The sequence below is a fragment of the Silene latifolia genome, chromosome Y (genome assembly GCF_048544455.1).
Source record: "Silene latifolia isolate original U9 population chromosome Y, ASM4854445v1, whole genome shotgun sequence".
Lineage (NCBI taxonomy): Eukaryota > Viridiplantae > Streptophyta > Magnoliopsida > Caryophyllales > Caryophyllaceae > Silene > Silene latifolia.
This window is the reverse complement of record NC_133538.1, coordinates 50,292,532-50,308,862: the sequence shown is the minus strand read 5'-3', so window position 1 is coordinate 50,308,862 and position 16,331 is coordinate 50,292,532. Positions and strand designations below refer to the sequence as shown.

Below are 16,331 nucleotides of genomic sequence, written 5' to 3'. Positions count from 1 at the left end.
ATTGTAGAAGGGACGCGCGGATTGTCTTACAGGATATCCTGAAATAACAAAGTAGTGCTGGGACGCGCGGATTTGTTTCAGCTCGAGCGGATTTCTGCTAAGACGCTCGGATTGTGCCTGGGACGTGCAAATTTTCTTACAGCAAAATTTCAGAAGTTTGGAACTTCCCAGGACCCGCGGATTGATTTCAGGACGAGCGTCCTGATGTTGGGGACGAGCGTCCTGATGTTGGCTTGCGCAGATATTCTTACTGGACGTCTCCCACAAAGTGAACTTTCCCAGCTCCCACGTCCTAGGGCCGGGACGCATGGATTGAGCCTGAAGATGTTTGGATTTGCCTCAGCTCCCACGAGCTCAGGTCTGCTAATGGGGATTCCTTTTCACGTGTCATTCCTTCTTCCTTTCCTTTTTAAATGTTGTGGGTTGTACTACAAAGGCATGTTTAGCCTAGGCATTTACCATCCCCACACTTGATCAAACAATACACATTGAAACACGTTAAAATACCTCCTTCACTTGCTCTCATGTCAAAAATCTTGTAATCAAGCACAAAAATGCAAATCCAAAAGTGACAAAGATGCAATAAAGGAAATAAAATGCTAGTTAAGGGGTTAGAATATTTACAAATGGTGGTTTAGGGAGGACTCCACCAAACTCTCCTTCTTGTGAGAGGTATTAAGGGGGCAAAGCCAAGGTGTTGTTGGTGTAGCTCAACACCTTATAGAAGTAGTCGAAGGCTTGCTCATTTTTGATATAAAGGTCTTGTGTAGACCTTTGCATATTGTTTTCTTCATTGTAGTTGTCATCCAAGTCAAAGTGATGATAAGGATCTACAAAACCTTGGTCTAAGGTCATAGCATTTCCAATATAAGGATTGGCCAATCCTTCAAATTCATCATCCCATAGACCAGAAACTTCACTAGCTTGTTCCCCAATGATGTCATGAGTTGACAAGAGCAACTCTCCTTTCTTGTTATCATGGTCATTGAGGCCTTCTTCATTACTTGTCATGATGGGTGAGCTATTCAAGCTCTCATTGTTGTTGAAAATTCCATGCTCTCCGAATAGAGCTACTTGAAGGTCATCCACTTTCTCCTTCGATATGGGTGATGTTTATTTACCTATGGCTTGATCTTTTCATAGAGATTATAACTTTTTCTTATCACTTTCTCGGCTATAGTGATCGACCATGAAGCATGGCTCATGTAATCGGGGGGCTCTCATTGTTTTGTCATGGTTGAAATTAATTGTCTCATCCCCTACTTCAAGTGTGAACTCTCCATGTTTCACATCGATTACCGTTCCTGCGGTGTGCAAGAAAGGTCTTCCTAAGATGATAGGAATGTTGGAATCCTCTTCCATGTCTACAATGATGTCTATCAGGATGAAGAATTTGCCAATTCTCACGAGCACATCCTCCCATACCCCTAAAGGTATCTTTGTTGATCAATCCGCCATTTGAACAGTGATTTTGGTGCATTTGAGCTCTCCCATTCCTATCCTCTTACATACCGAGTATGGCATGACACTTACACTTACTCCAAGATCGCACAATGCTTTGTTGATTGTAGTGTCGCCAATGGTACATGGGATAGAAAAACTTCCCAGATCTTTGCGCTTTGGAGGGGAACTCCCTTGAAGAATAACACTACTCACTTTGGTAAAGGCAATAGTCTCAGACTTTTGGATGGATTTATTCTTGGTAAGAATATCCTTCATGTACTTTGCATAAGCCGGAACATGACTGATCAATTCCATGAATGGGATTGAGACTTCTAAGTTCTTCACAATTTCCATGAACTTTCCAAGTTGCTCATCAAACTTAGGCTTAGCTTGGAGACTTGGGAATGGAATTCTAATCACAATAGGCTCTTTTTCCTTAGACTTATCTTCATTCTTCTTCTTTGAAAGTTCATTGGTAGTAGGATCTACCTTCTTAGAGTACTCCACAACTCTTTGCTTGTTACTAGCATCCACAATATCTTCATCAATTGGCCTCTTCGGCCCCTCATATCTTATACCGCTCCTCAAATGGATGGCACTCATCGTCTCATGTCTTGTGGGTGGGTTACCTTGAGGCGGTAATTGCCCCTTTTGTCTTTGGGAGCTAGAAGATGCTAATTAGGTCATTTGAGTCTCTAACATTTTGGTGTGGGCAAGTATGTTGTTGATGGTGATTTCTTTAGCTTAGCTATCTTTTTGCATTTGGGTGAAGAATTCTTGTTGGTTCTTTTGCAGTTGGAGGACCGCTTTTTGAACATCAAAGCTTTGTTCATTGGGTTAGTTGTAGGGAGGTTGATTTTGATATCAGTGGCTTTGGTTGAAAAAGGATCTTTCAGCTTGGTTTCTCATTGGAGGTGGAGTGTATGTTGGTTGAGGATTTTGAACCTTTTGGCTTTTATATGAGAGATTTGGATGGAATTTGGTGTTCTCATTATAGTAGTTGGAATAAGGGGTACCACTCTTATATGCTTGGAAAGCATTTACTTTTTCATTTGTTCCCCTACATTCGTTTTGATCATGTCCCAAGGTTCCACAACTTTCACATACTCCATTTGGGATTGAGGATGATGCCACCATAGTATTAACATGATGTTTGGCTGATTTGGAATCTTCATCAAGCTTAGCCATAGCCTTTTCAAACATCAAATTGGTTGTGTCGATATGAGCACTTAGTTGAGCACCTAATTGTGTGATGGAATCTACCTCATGCTTTCCTCCTCTAGTGGCCTTTCAAGGCCTACTATATTGAGAATTATGAACCGCCATCTCTTCGATTTTGGCCCATGTTTGATTGTCATCAACTTCGGTAAACCTTCCATTGGATCCTATATTAAGAACATTGCGTGAGTCTTCATATAAGTTGTTCCAAAATTACTGCACAAGGAACCACTCACTAAGTCCATGGTGTCGACAAGAATGACAAGTGTCCTTAAATCTCCCCCATGCTTCATATAAGGATTCCTCATCCCTTTGCTTGAACCCGGTGATTTGGGCTCTCAACATATTAGTCTTCTCCGGAGGATAGAATTTATTACAGAAGGCAAATGCTAGCTTCTTCCATGAATCAATACCAAGGGTAGGCTTGTCTAGGTTCTTCAACCATTGCTTTGCGGTACGGATCCAGGAAAAAGGAAAAAATACCCATCGAATTTGGTCTTGAGTAATTGTGGTTTGAGAAATTGCTTCACAATAATCGCAGAAACTCTCCATATGTAAATGAGGATCCTCACTAGGCATCCCTCCAAATTGACTTCTCTCATCTAATTGTATGAATGTGGATTTGGCAATGAAACTACCGGTTAAATGTGGTGGTGTAGGAATACCGTTTGGTAGGTTCTCCTCAGTTTGTACGAAAAGTGATGAAAGTTTATGCATTGTGGGTTGATTTTGTGGTTGGTTTGGAATTAGCTTATCCTTTCCTTCTCTTGCAAAAGGGTTGACAAACTCAATGTTATTTGGTTGAATGTCCACAATATCTCCAATACCTACAACTCTTGAAGTACCTCCAGCAACTCTTCTATTGTTGGTTAAGGTCCTTTCAATCTCGAAATTAATAGGTAACAAATTACCTTGTGATCTCCTAGTCATGCAAAATATCAAACAACTAGAAAACAATTAGAACAACCTTGAGGAGATTGACTTCCCCAAGGTAAAGAAAGACACAACTAAAAATAATTAATGAAAATTAAATCAATTGAACACCGTCCCCGGTAACGGCGCCATTTTTGGTGAGGCGTTTTTGTGCTTAGTGCTTAGTCGTTGTCACTACCTAGCCAAAACAATATTTATAACTTCACAAACTACTCTTAGTAAAGAGGTAAGTAAAGGTCGGATCCCAAGGGACGGGTATTGATTTAAGATTTCAATTGCAAGTAGCTATGTCTTAGGGTGTCACAAATTGGGTTGAGATGAGATGTAATCTAAACTAATCAACAAGATGAATGTAAATTAATGAAAACAAAGTAAAGCAATAAAAGGGGTTTGTAAACAATTGATTAAAGGCACAAGGGTGTCATGTGTTCATAAGGGAATCATGGAAATAGATCATCCAATCATGTTCTCAATTAGAAGCAAGCACTTATTGTTGTGATGGGATCGAGTTATTGTATATCTTACAATCCCTAGGAAGATTTGGGTCCCGGAGCCGAGTCGATCAAGACATTACAACACCTACAAGTCGACTTAGTCTATTCATATTCAACTCTATGCATGGTCTGATGGGGCTCGAGTTTGTTTATGCCTTACAAGCCTCATTGAAAAGATAAGAGATGGGTAAAAAATGCAAGGTTTCATAGTCTAGCATTTCATTAAACATATCATGTGCATAGGTTGAAATCACAACAAGTAAGCAAATAATTATGAAAACATATTAGATTAAGCATAGATTAATTCACATGATTGTTTGCACTAATTCCCCATTAACCCTAGCCAAAACACTACTCACTCATGATCAAGTTTAGCATGCTAATAAGGTTGTCAATCATACTAACAAAGCAAGACATGATGAATAAATGATGTGATTAAGAATAATTAAACAAAGGTAAAAAGAGATTATACCTACTTGAGATGATCCAAATAATAGAGCAAAGAATAACAGAAGTAAACTTGATGATTGATGGAAGGTTGCCAATCTTTTAATAAACCCCAAATAATCTTCTAATTACCCAAATAAAACTAAGAACAATTGAGAGATTAATGAAATATTAAGATGTGATTAATATTGAAATGTGTATTACAACTTTGATTAAGACTAAATTAAGAGAATGATTATGATAAGATGAGATTAGATGTTCTAAGATGATAATATAGGTAGTAAAATAGGGTATTTATACTTAAATTAAGTACAAGGATTAGGGTTACGAAGGGCTTAAATGACGATTAAGACCCTAAGAGAAGCTTGACAATTTTGCTAATCCCGAGGTACATGCGCGGATCATGCAACACCTCCCAGGGGAATCTGCGCATCCTTGCCTGAAGCACGGTTGGTCCTGTAAGATGATCCGCTCCGGCTGGCTCTGAGATGCTCGGATCCTGGGCTCCGGAACGCTCTTCCTGAGCTGAGGACGCTCGGATCCTGGTACAGGGTTCTTCTCTTGTTCTTGGCTCCCTAAAAATCCCTGGGAATTGTCTTGGGGATGCACGGATCTTTCATCATTGCCCATTTCTCTTCATTTATTTACTTAGGCTTCTAGTGTCGGTCTCCTCTTCGATGCTTGGTCATTAGATGCGATCCATTTAGCTCCATTTTGCCCCATAAATGCAAGGCTAGCAATCCTCTTTTACCAAGGACACAAAACCTCAAAGAATATGCAAAATGGGAAACTAAAGATAAGAAATGACTCTAATATATGCTAGAAAGCATAGAAACGAGGTTAATTCAGGGACTAAATTTGCTCAAATACGAGTCACATCAAATGCTGAATTCGACAACGGAGCTCTTACTGAAGGTAGTTTTTAAGCCAACCCTCTTAGTCTTTTTTGGCTTGAAGCTCATATGATTTTTATTATTTTTTCTATGAAAAGATTTATTTCATAGAATTATTCGGTTTATTAATACTTTATTACATTATTGTCGTTTATGAGATGTTTCAAAAACATTACATAACATATTATATCGGAATTATATATCTTTTATATTCCTTTTTTTCTTTCTCTCACCTTTCAATTTATCCGTATCCTTTTTTTCTTAAAATTCATCAGAATTTTTTATGCTAAAAAAATTCAATTGCTGCAACGATATGATTACAAAAGCATATCTTGACCGTTTCTTTGGATCCAGATAATGTGATGCGATGAGTTGGTTATTAGTTTTCATAGTTAATTCAGTATTCATTATTTGTTCATACTTCATATTACGGGTTCTTAGCTTATTTAGGCTTAATTATAGTAAAAACCAACGAGCCAGACGCTAAGCATAGCAATTTGATCAAAAAATGATGAACTAAATTTTTATTTAACCTTGTGAAATTTTAAATTAGAACTAGTTTGACGTAAAAAAGGGAAAAAATTGTTATTTTGTGTCCCATTCTTAAATCTTAAACCAAAAAAGAAAGACAAGTAAAGTCCTATTATTATTTTGCGTCTATAAATATCCAAATTTTGATACTTATTACCCCATAAATAGTTCAAACGGTATAGGCACAATAATCAATTTTCGCGCGAATGGTTTGTAGGGTAACTCTTCCCTCTCTTATCCATTCAATACGTGCAATTTCTTTTCCATCGATCCGGCCTGCTATTTGTATTTGCATTCCTTTTGTATCCGCTTTTTCGGATAATTCAATAGCCTTTTTTATGGGTTTTCTAAATGATACCCTATTCTTTAATTGGCCAGCTATAAATTCAGCAAGACTATTAGGGTGCCCATCAGGTTTTGCAATTCGTGAAATAGCAATGTTGAGTTTTCGGCTCACACAATTTAATTCTTTGTGTAAATTTATTTTTCGGTCTTCGATTCCTCGTGGTCTATTTTCTATTAATAACTTTGGGAATCCTATATAGATTATTACCTGTATAAGATAGATTCTTTTTTAATTTATATGCGTGCAATTCCTTCGACACCCAACGATGCTTTTGTATTTTTTTGTACAAATTTTTTTATATAATCCCGTATTTTTTGATCTTCTTGTAGACCTTCAGAATAGTTTTCTGGTTGTGCAAACCAAAGGGAATAATGACGTTGGGTTGTACCAAGTCGGAAACCAAGTGGATTTATTTTTTCTCCCATATTACCCCATCATACTTACTTTAAAAAAAATCCAGGTATTCGACAAATGTTGGATTGAGCAAGACTTTGTGTCGATTAGTTTTAGATAAACTTTGTATACATTCTTTTATGTCTCCATAGTAGGTTATATCTTTTAATACAATAGTTACGTGACAAGTCAGTCTTTTTATCAGATAACTACGTCATCGGGCTTGAGGTTTTAATTTTTTCATGGTAGTTCCTTTGTTAACTTCGGCTTTAAAAATGACTAAATCGGCTTAATTGAAACCTTTATTGTGACTAGCAATTGATGCTGCAGAATAAATAAATTTAAAAATGGGATAACATGCACGATAGGGCATGAGTTCTAATATCATAAGTGTTTTTTCGTAGGAACGCCCGCGGATCTGGTCAATTACTCTTCTTGCTTTGTTAGCCGACATAGATATATATTGGCCAAAAGCAAATATGATACCGTCGTCAGGTACCAAAAATAAAATACCTAGTTACACTAACAGAAGCTAGCAGTAAGTAGGGTCGATCTCCACAGGGAGGCGGTCACTATCTACTTGTCTATTCTGTCTGTCTACATCACAGTTGGGGGTTTTGAATTGAATAAAACTAAACTAAACAAGATTAAGGGAAGAGAATTAATCATAAGAGAAATTAATAAGAAATAGAGAAAACTAGGATGTCGGGTTATCAGCGAGCGTCAGTTAATTACAACTAAGGTCATAGATTATTCGATTTGTCTGTCTAAGGGGCAACGAATATCTCCTTCCGGTCTCAATTCACCCTAAAATACTATTAGCTTAGCTTCCGCCCTCACTAAAGTATTCTATTGTTCACTGCAGGTCTCACCCCTTCCAACTTTCCGGTCCAGGTCAAGGCATACCAAGGTTAAAAAGGCTAAATGCATCGATTCAAATAGCTAGATACAATTATAAGCAGTGATTAACAACAAAGACATAACAACAACAAACGATCTATAAACCTAATTAGCAATTAACATCGGTTCATTGACTCCCCTAGATCCTAACAGGGGAATTAGCTAGACATAGATAAGGGAAAGGCAAGAACGAAAAGTAAAAGAATAAACAACATCATAAATTAAGAAGAGAATAAGGAAAGAGAATGACTAAGGATAGTCCGGAAAAGTAGAGAGGAAACAGTGTCTAACAGAGAAAAGGAGAAAAGTAGCGTATGATGGTGTAGAGTAAGATACAAATGGCGTCTGATGCTTTCCTATTTATAGGAAATAGGAATTTATTTGACCTAAAGACAAATTAAAGCTAAAAAGCCCGAGCCCATTAAAAAACAACTCGATTGAGCCATTTGAAACTGCTCGATCGAGCAAAAACAAGCTCAAACCTCTCGATCGAGTACTTTAGGTACTCGATCGAACACTTATCAAAAAGACCCCATTCGATCGAGTAGAAAAAGGAGTCGATCGAACACAACTGTACTCGATCGAGTACTTTCTAGCACACAATTCCTGCTTCGCGCACTGAACTTCAAATGGCTGCCATTTCTTCGTTACTGGGGCAAAAAGGGCGAGTTCGGTGGCGTTGGAAAGCTAAGAGGACAAGCTTTCATCTCTAATTGGAGTATCCTGAAAATATGTTCCAGAACTCGAGATATGGCTCTTCAAATTAGGCACTAGTATTTTGAAGTTCTTCCTTTGCTCGCCTAGCTGTCTTACTCCTTTGCGCATCTCAAAATAGTAGTCTTAAGGCTCCGACTCAACTCATCTCCTAAATGCATGAATAAGGACATGTTTTAGGCTTGATTATGCTCCTTTCCGGTTCATACCTGTAAATAATATAAGAGAAACCAATGTAGACAATTCGGTGGACATTTGTAGCTAAACACCACACAAAATGCATAGAAATGCGTGCAAATGAAGTACGAAATACCTATATAAAATGCACGCATCAAATCTCCCCAAACCAAACCTTTGCTTGTCCACAAGCAAATTAAATGCAAACTAATGGAATGGAAAAAGAAAGCTCAGAGCTTGCTATAACTTGTCTACTTAAACCAATTTAATGCAGTCAAAAATTAATAGTCATAGCCACAACAGTCAATACGCAAACGAGTTATAAGATGTCCATAAACAAGACTGACCTATCGACCTTGCAAGACCAAAAAAATTGGACTGTCACGTGGTCACTTTTCTCTCATGAAGCAAAGGGTGAATATGTATGTAAGAGAGAAAGAGAATACAGTCATGCACTTAAACTGCGACCTACATAACATACATGCAACAAGGATGATAGACGATACAAGTATTATACATACATTCCAACCAACAATGTCCGTCACAGTCGAGGGCTTACAAATGATATGGGAAAGTGAGGTTACAGGTGAGAAAAGGCAAAACAGATTATGGTAGTGTGGAGGTAAAGCGTCAAGCTAGTTCCTAAATAAGATCATATAGGACCATCCAAATCTCAACTCTCTAGAAAATAAGGTACAGGTGCCCTTCATTGGCACACATCTCACTACCCAATACACTATCTCCTTAAAAATAAATGTATAAATAAGAACAAGGAGTAGACCGTCACAAGATAAAAGTAAACACAGACGGTCTCTTAATCAAACCAGCTCAATATTTTCAACTTTTCTTCCTCTATTTGTCACTGCATTACGTATGATTTCATTTTTTTTCAATTTTTTTTCTTTTTCTTTTTTTCTTCACACGTTTTCTCTTTTCTTCTTTTTCATGTCTTTTTTCATTTTTTTTCATTTTTCATCTTTCCTTGTTTTTCACCAACTCCAAACAACAATAACAAGCCAAACTCGCAATGGATCAACATACCACAAAGACACACTAAACTAGCTTGACTGGGCAGGCTTAGTTTTGGGTGTAGCTAATGGGTCAGAAAGGCTAAATTTGGCTTAAGTGGAGCTAAATGGGTGAAAAATGTAAGAAAGGAAATTTGCAAGCGCCTCCCTGCATGTAACACCGACCACAAACCCGAATGTATGCATTTAATGAGAAATCGAATGTCATAAACGTGCAAAAATAATAAACATGCTATGCAAGAAATACTACTCTCAATTCCTATGCAAACTGGTCATGGATGTCACCAGTTATGAGGCTCTAAATCTCAGAAATTGTAAAGTAGGTTGCCAAATTATCAAGTCAAGTCTTCATAGTCAGCTTAATTTTTGACATTAACTCGTAGATATGCGCAGGACTAAGCTAATAACTATCAATTAGATGCAAGTCTTAAGTAATGTTGACAAGTTAAAGTGCAATTTCATCACGGAAATCTACCGTTCCGACTCAACCTATATGCAAAAATAAACGTGAATTTTTTGAATATTTTTTTGAATTTTCTAATTTTTATGAGATTTTTGAATTTTATAAAAATTAAACAACATTGCATATAGAAAAATTAAACGTGATAACAAAAATGCAATAAAAACAACATGCAGACACAGATATGGATGCATAACCTCCCCAAACCAAACCGTACAATGCCCTCATTGTACACAAATATAAGGAAGGAAATGCAAACTAAAGGGAGAGAGTGGAGATGCAGAAAACTCACAAGATAACGCGAAGTAGGGACCTCCCCAAACCAGCCAGCAACATGGGAGGTCGCTAAATAGCTCCAGAACAGCGTCACAGGAAGCAGATCAACCAAATTCTACTCGATCGAGAGATGTTAGTACTCGATCAAGTACAAATAGCTGCTAAAGTGTTCGATCAAGGAAAAGAATTACTCGATCGAATGGTCCTGCAGGCTACAAATTTTGACTAAAAACCAAGTCTAAAATTGTTCACACTCTATGGTTGTAAAAACCAATTATTAAGCACGCTACAAAAACTAAAATGTTTGAAAAAAACAACTAGAAATAAATCTCCGGGTTGCCTCCCGGGTAGCGCTAGTTTCAGTCAGGTCCCAGCTCGACCTTCTTTTCTTCGGCCTCTCTAATTTAGCCTGGTCAAAACAGCTCAAAGCGCGCAGCAACCGATCAAATAGCTGCGCATGTGCTACACAAAACTGTTTGTAGCACCATAGTAGAACAGAAGCATAGGAAAATAAAATGAATAAACGTTTAAGCCTAATAAATTTCCTATGACAGCTCCTAAATTTATCCACATAATAAAGGAGCTTGGGAGCAATTAATAATAATCTAGGGTACCGTTTCAGGTTAACAAACTTACGATGACAAGTATGGTGAAAAACTGTTAAATTACTTGTCTAACTGGGAGGGGGTAGAGCATAGGAAGAAGAAAAAATAGGAGTCATATGAGATAGCGTACTATTAATACTAACAACAATGAAATTATCACTAACTACCCCAGGTGGGTTGCTCTCAAAGTCGGAATCATTGACAAAAGAATCTATTACCTCTTCTGTGCTAGGAGCAATTACCGACTCAGCTGTCTTCTCGTCACACTCCTCAGTGGATTCCGTCCCATAAATCGCAGCCTCAAGCGCATCCAGCTCGGCTTTGAAAAGGTGAGATTCACCGTAACCATTATCATTGTCAAAATTGTCATCTAAGACGAACCCAATTGACAAATCATTGCTCTTACTGGCCAAATCAGTCGATTGAGTAAAATTAGTACTCGATCGAGAGCTTTCCTCTTGATAATCACTCAATCGAGTACATGAATTAGCTCGATCGAGTACTTCCTCAGAACAGCTGTTTGATCGAGTGGTGTAATGTGTTCGATCGAACATTTCTTTAGTTATTTCACTCGATCGACCACTATAATCCATTCGATTAAGTGAATATTGTTGTACAGTGCATAAGTCTTCGTGTGAAGCTTCATTATCTGATAGACCATCGTAATCCGAGTCATCCAAATCATCAGCAGCGCTAGACAACGCGGGTCCTTCATGGGAAAGACCACTCTCGGTATAGGTAACGCATACCTTCTCTGGTTGCCTAATGTTCGACTCAGCAGCTAACTGAGCTATTTCAGACTCAAGCTCATCAATTTGCACGCGAGTATGTCTGTCATGTTCTTGCAATTGGAATGCAAGTGCCTTCACCAAAGACTTCAGCTCAGCAATCTCTTCTTTCCGCTTATCAGGAGGAGGAGCTTGTTGTTGTAGTGGCCAGACAAATGGAGGCTTGTGATAGCCTCGTTGATAAGGTGGATGTGGCGGCGTAATTACGACCGTTTGACTAGCTTGTCTACGCTGCTTGAACGCATAAACCTCTTTATTTCATGCTAAGCAAACATCTGCATTGTGCCGAGCAGCACCACATCTCCCACAGTAAACCGCCTGCTGCGCCATAGAATGGAACATAGGTGGAAGGTCAAAGTTACTCAAGCCTTCCCTTTGACGATCTTTTACCTAGAACTGTCTAGGTAGGACCTGTAGGACCTATCAAAACAGCACTAAAGAAAAAGATGAGAACGACCTCAAGGGAAAAATCCTTTGAGGCTAAAGACAGACAAAAATAAACAAGCAAATAAAGTAGTTTCCTCCCCGGCAACGACGCCAAAATTTGAAACCGTCGTCATGTACCAAAAATAAAATACCTAGTTACACTAATAGAAGCTAGCAATAATTAGGGTCGATCTCCACAGGGAGGCGGTCACTATCTACTTGTCTATTCGGTCTGTGTACGTCACAGTTGGGGGTTTTGAATTGAATAAAACTAAACTAAATAAGATTAAGGGAAGAGAATTAATGATAAGAGAAATTAATAAGAAAGAGAGAAAACTATGATGTCGGGTTATCAACGAGCGTTAGTTAATTACAGCTAAGGTCACAGATTAGTCGATGTGTGGGTCTAAGGGGTAACGAATATCTCATTCCGGTCTCAATTCGCCATAAAATACTATTAGCTTAGCTTCCGCCCTCACTAAAGCATTCTATTGTTCACTGCAGGTCTCACCCCTTCCAACCTTCCGGTCCAGGTGAAGGCTTACCAAGGTTAAAAAGGCTAAATGCATCGATTCCAATAGCTAGATACAATTATAAGCAGTGATTAACAACAAAGACATAACAATAACAAACGATCTATAAACCTAATTAGCAATTAACATCGGTTCATTGACTCCCCTAGATCCTAGCAGGGGAATTAGCTAGACATAGATAAGGGAAATGCAACAACGAAAAGTAAAAGAATAAACAACATCATAAATTAAGAAGAGAATAAGGAAAGAGAATTACTAAGGATAGTCCGGAAAAGTAGAGAGGAAACAGTGTCTAACAGAGGAAAGGAGAAAAGTAGCGTATGATGGTGTAGAGTAAGATACAAATGACGTCTGATGCTTTACTATTTATAGGAAATAGAATTTTATTTGACCTAAACACAAATTAAAGCTAAAAAGCCCGATCCCATTAGAAAACAACTCGATCGAGCCATTTGAAACTGCTCGATCGAGCAAAAACAAGTTCAAACCTCTCGATCGAGTACTTTAGGTACTCAATCGAACACTTATAAAAAAGGCCCCATTCGATCGAGTAGAAAAAGGAGTCGATCGAACACAATTGTACTCGATCGAGTACTTTCCAGCGCACAATTCCTGCTTCGCGCACTGAACTTCAAACGGTTGCCATTTCTTCGTTACTTGAGCAAACAAGGCGTGTCCGGTGGCGTTGGAAAGCTAAGAGGACAAACGTTCATCGTAAATAGGAATCACGTGAAAATAGGTTGTAAAAAACGAGATATGGCTCTTCAAATTAGGCACTAGTAATTTGAAGTTCTTCCTTTGCTCGACTAGCTATCTTACTCCTTTGCGCATCTCAAAATAGTAGTCTTAAGGATCCGACTCAACTCATCTCCTAAATGCATGTATAAGGACATGTTTTAGGCTTGATAATGCTCTTTTCCGGTTCATACCTGTAAATAACACAAGAGAAACCAAAGTAGACAATTAGGGGGACATTTGTAGCTAAACACCACACAAAATGCATAGAAATGCGTGCAAATGATTTACGAAATACCTATTTAAAATGCACGCATCAATATACATCATCTTTTCTCTTTTTTCTTTTCATAAAGTTTACCTTCGTTTATTAATAATAAATAAAATTAACGGCGCGATTTATTATCGTTTTTTGAATGTCCCATAAAATTTAGAGTTGGTGTGAATTCTCCTAATTTATGACCTACCATACGATCCGTTATATAAGTAGGTAAGTGTTCCCTACCATTATGGATAGCGATTATATGTCCAATCATGGTGGGTATAATGGTAGATGCCCGAGACCAAGTTACTATTATTTCTTTTTCTGCTTTTGTGTTAAGCTTATCAATTTTTCGTAATAAATGATTGGCTACAAAAGGATTTTTTTTAGTGACCGTGTCACAGTTAATTACTCCTAAATTTTTTTATGTAAAGACGAAGAGACTAATTCTATTTACTACGTCGACGAATAATAAAATTATTACTATATTTATTTCTTTTTCTACTTCTTTTTCCAAGTGCAGGATAACCCCAAGGGGTTGTGGGGTTTTTTCTACCAATTGGAGCCCTCCGTTCACCACCCCCATGGGGATGGTCTATAGGGTTCATAACGACTCCTCTTACTACAGGACGATTACCTAGCCAACGCTTAGATCCGGCTCCACCCAAACTTTTCTGGTTCACTCCAACATTCCCCACTTGTTCGACCTGAGCAGTTTTTGGATATCAAACGGACATCCCCAGAAGGTAATTTTAATGTGGCCGATTTCCCCTCTTTTGCAATCAGTTTCTCTACAACACCCGCTGCTCTACCTAATTGTCCACCCTTTCCAAGTGTCATTTCTATGTTTTGTATGGCCGTGCCTAAGGGCATATCGGTCAAAGGTAGTGCATTTCCCCTTTTTTTTGGAACTTCTGTACCAGAAACAATGGTATCTATAATTATAGCCCGTCTAAGATGTAAAATATATCTTTTTTCACCATCCCTATAGTGTGTGAGACAAATGTATGCATTTCGATTAGGGTCATATTCTATGGTTACGATTCTACCATATATGTCTTTTTCATTCCGTCGAAAATCTATTTTACGGTATAGACGCTTATGACCTCCCCCCTATGCCTTGCAGTAATGATTCCTCTGGCATTATGGCCTTTACCATAACGACGCTGTCTATAGATCAAATTATTTCGTGGATTAGATTTCACTTGATAAATGTATCGCCATGTTATTAAGTATTTTTATTGAAGTTATTTTCTGTCTAAGAGGTGGAAAAGAATAACCTGATTGAAGCGTAATGATCATACGTCTGTAATGCATTGTGTGCTCCATAATAGGTCCCATTCTTCTACCCTTTCGGAGGAGTCGATGACAATTCATAACTATTACCTTGACACCAAATAAAAGTTCGACCCAGTACTTTATTTCCGTCCTAGTTGATTCGAATTCGACATTAGAAGTATATTGCTTTTTCCCCAATAACCGAATAATTTTGTCTGTAAATATTACCTATTTGATTCCATCCACAAATAAAATTTCTTCCCTATTAGTTCGAGTATCAATAAGAATGCTAGTTTTTACTGTTTATATGTTATGATATGAATATACCACACCAATTCATTATGTATGGATGATGAGATTCCAATGATACAGAGCCAGACTTATTGGAGGGTCCCATTGGCATGTATCCAGTAGGAATTGAACCTACGAATTCGCCAATTATAAGTTGGGCGCTTTAACCATTCAGCCATGGATGCTTAGCGGGGATCCTCGTATATGGTGAATAACCAAATTCCAATTGAAATGAAATTTTTAGGATAAATCAATGCAATTTAGAAGTAATCAATGAAAGGACATCAAATCAAATTCTGGATTTTCGAATTGAGAGAGATTAAAAATTCTCACTATTTCTCAGATTCATGGACCCAATTCAATTCAGTGGGATCTTTTCACATTTTTTCTACCAAGAACGTTTTATAAAACTCTTTGACCCCCGAATTTGGAGTATCCTACTTTCACCCAATTCACGGGGTTCAACAAGCAATCGATATTTCACGATCAAGGGTGTAATACTCTTTGTAGTAATGTTCCTTCTATATCGTATTAGGAATCGAACTATGGTTGAAAGAAAAAATCTCTATTTGATAGGGCTTCTTCTTATACCTATGAATTCCATTGGACCCCGAAATGATACATTGGAAAAACCTTTTTGGTCTTCCAATATCAATAGGCTGATTGTTTTGCTCCTCTATGTTCCAAAAGGAAAAAATATTTCGGCAAGTTGTTTCCTGGATCCGAAAGAGAGTACTAGTACTTTGTTTCTTCCAATAACTAAAAACTGTATCATGCCTGAATCTAACCGGGGTTCGCAGGGGCGGAGAAACTGGACCGGAAAAAAGAAGGATTCTAGTTGTAAGATATCTAATGAAATCGTCGCTAGAATTGAGATCTCATTCAAAGAGAAAGATATAAAATATCTGAAGTTTCTCTTTGTATTTTATATGGATGATCCGATCAGCAAGGACCATGATTGGGAATTGTTTGATCGTCATTCTCTAAGGAGGAGTCGAAACATAATTAACTTGAATTCGGGACAGCTTTTCGAAATCTTAGTGAAGCACTGGATTTGTTATCTCATGTGTGCTTTTTGTGAAAAAAGACCAATTAAAGTGGAGGGTTGCTTCAAACAACAAGGGACTAGGTCAACTATTCAATCAAATGTTTCCAATCTT

The 16,331-nt window shown here is 37.9% G+C and overlaps 2 non-coding genes across 2 annotated transcripts; one reads left to right on the top strand and one right to left on the bottom strand.

The window, feature by feature from the left end:
• The first annotated feature begins 2,899 nt into the window (after positions 1-2,899).
• On the top strand, positions 2,900-3,006 carry LOC141635875 (small nucleolar RNA R71). The gene has a single exon (XR_012540530.1). It is a non-coding gene; the product is annotated as a small nucleolar RNA R71 (small nucleolar RNA).
• Positions 3,007-15,282: 12,276 nt separating this feature from the next.
• Positions 15,283-15,356, bottom strand: TRNAI-UAU (transfer RNA isoleucine (anticodon UAU)). Its single transcript has one exon. It is a non-coding gene; the product is annotated as a tRNA-Ile (tRNA).
• Between the last annotated feature and the right edge of the window lie 975 nt (positions 15,357-16,331).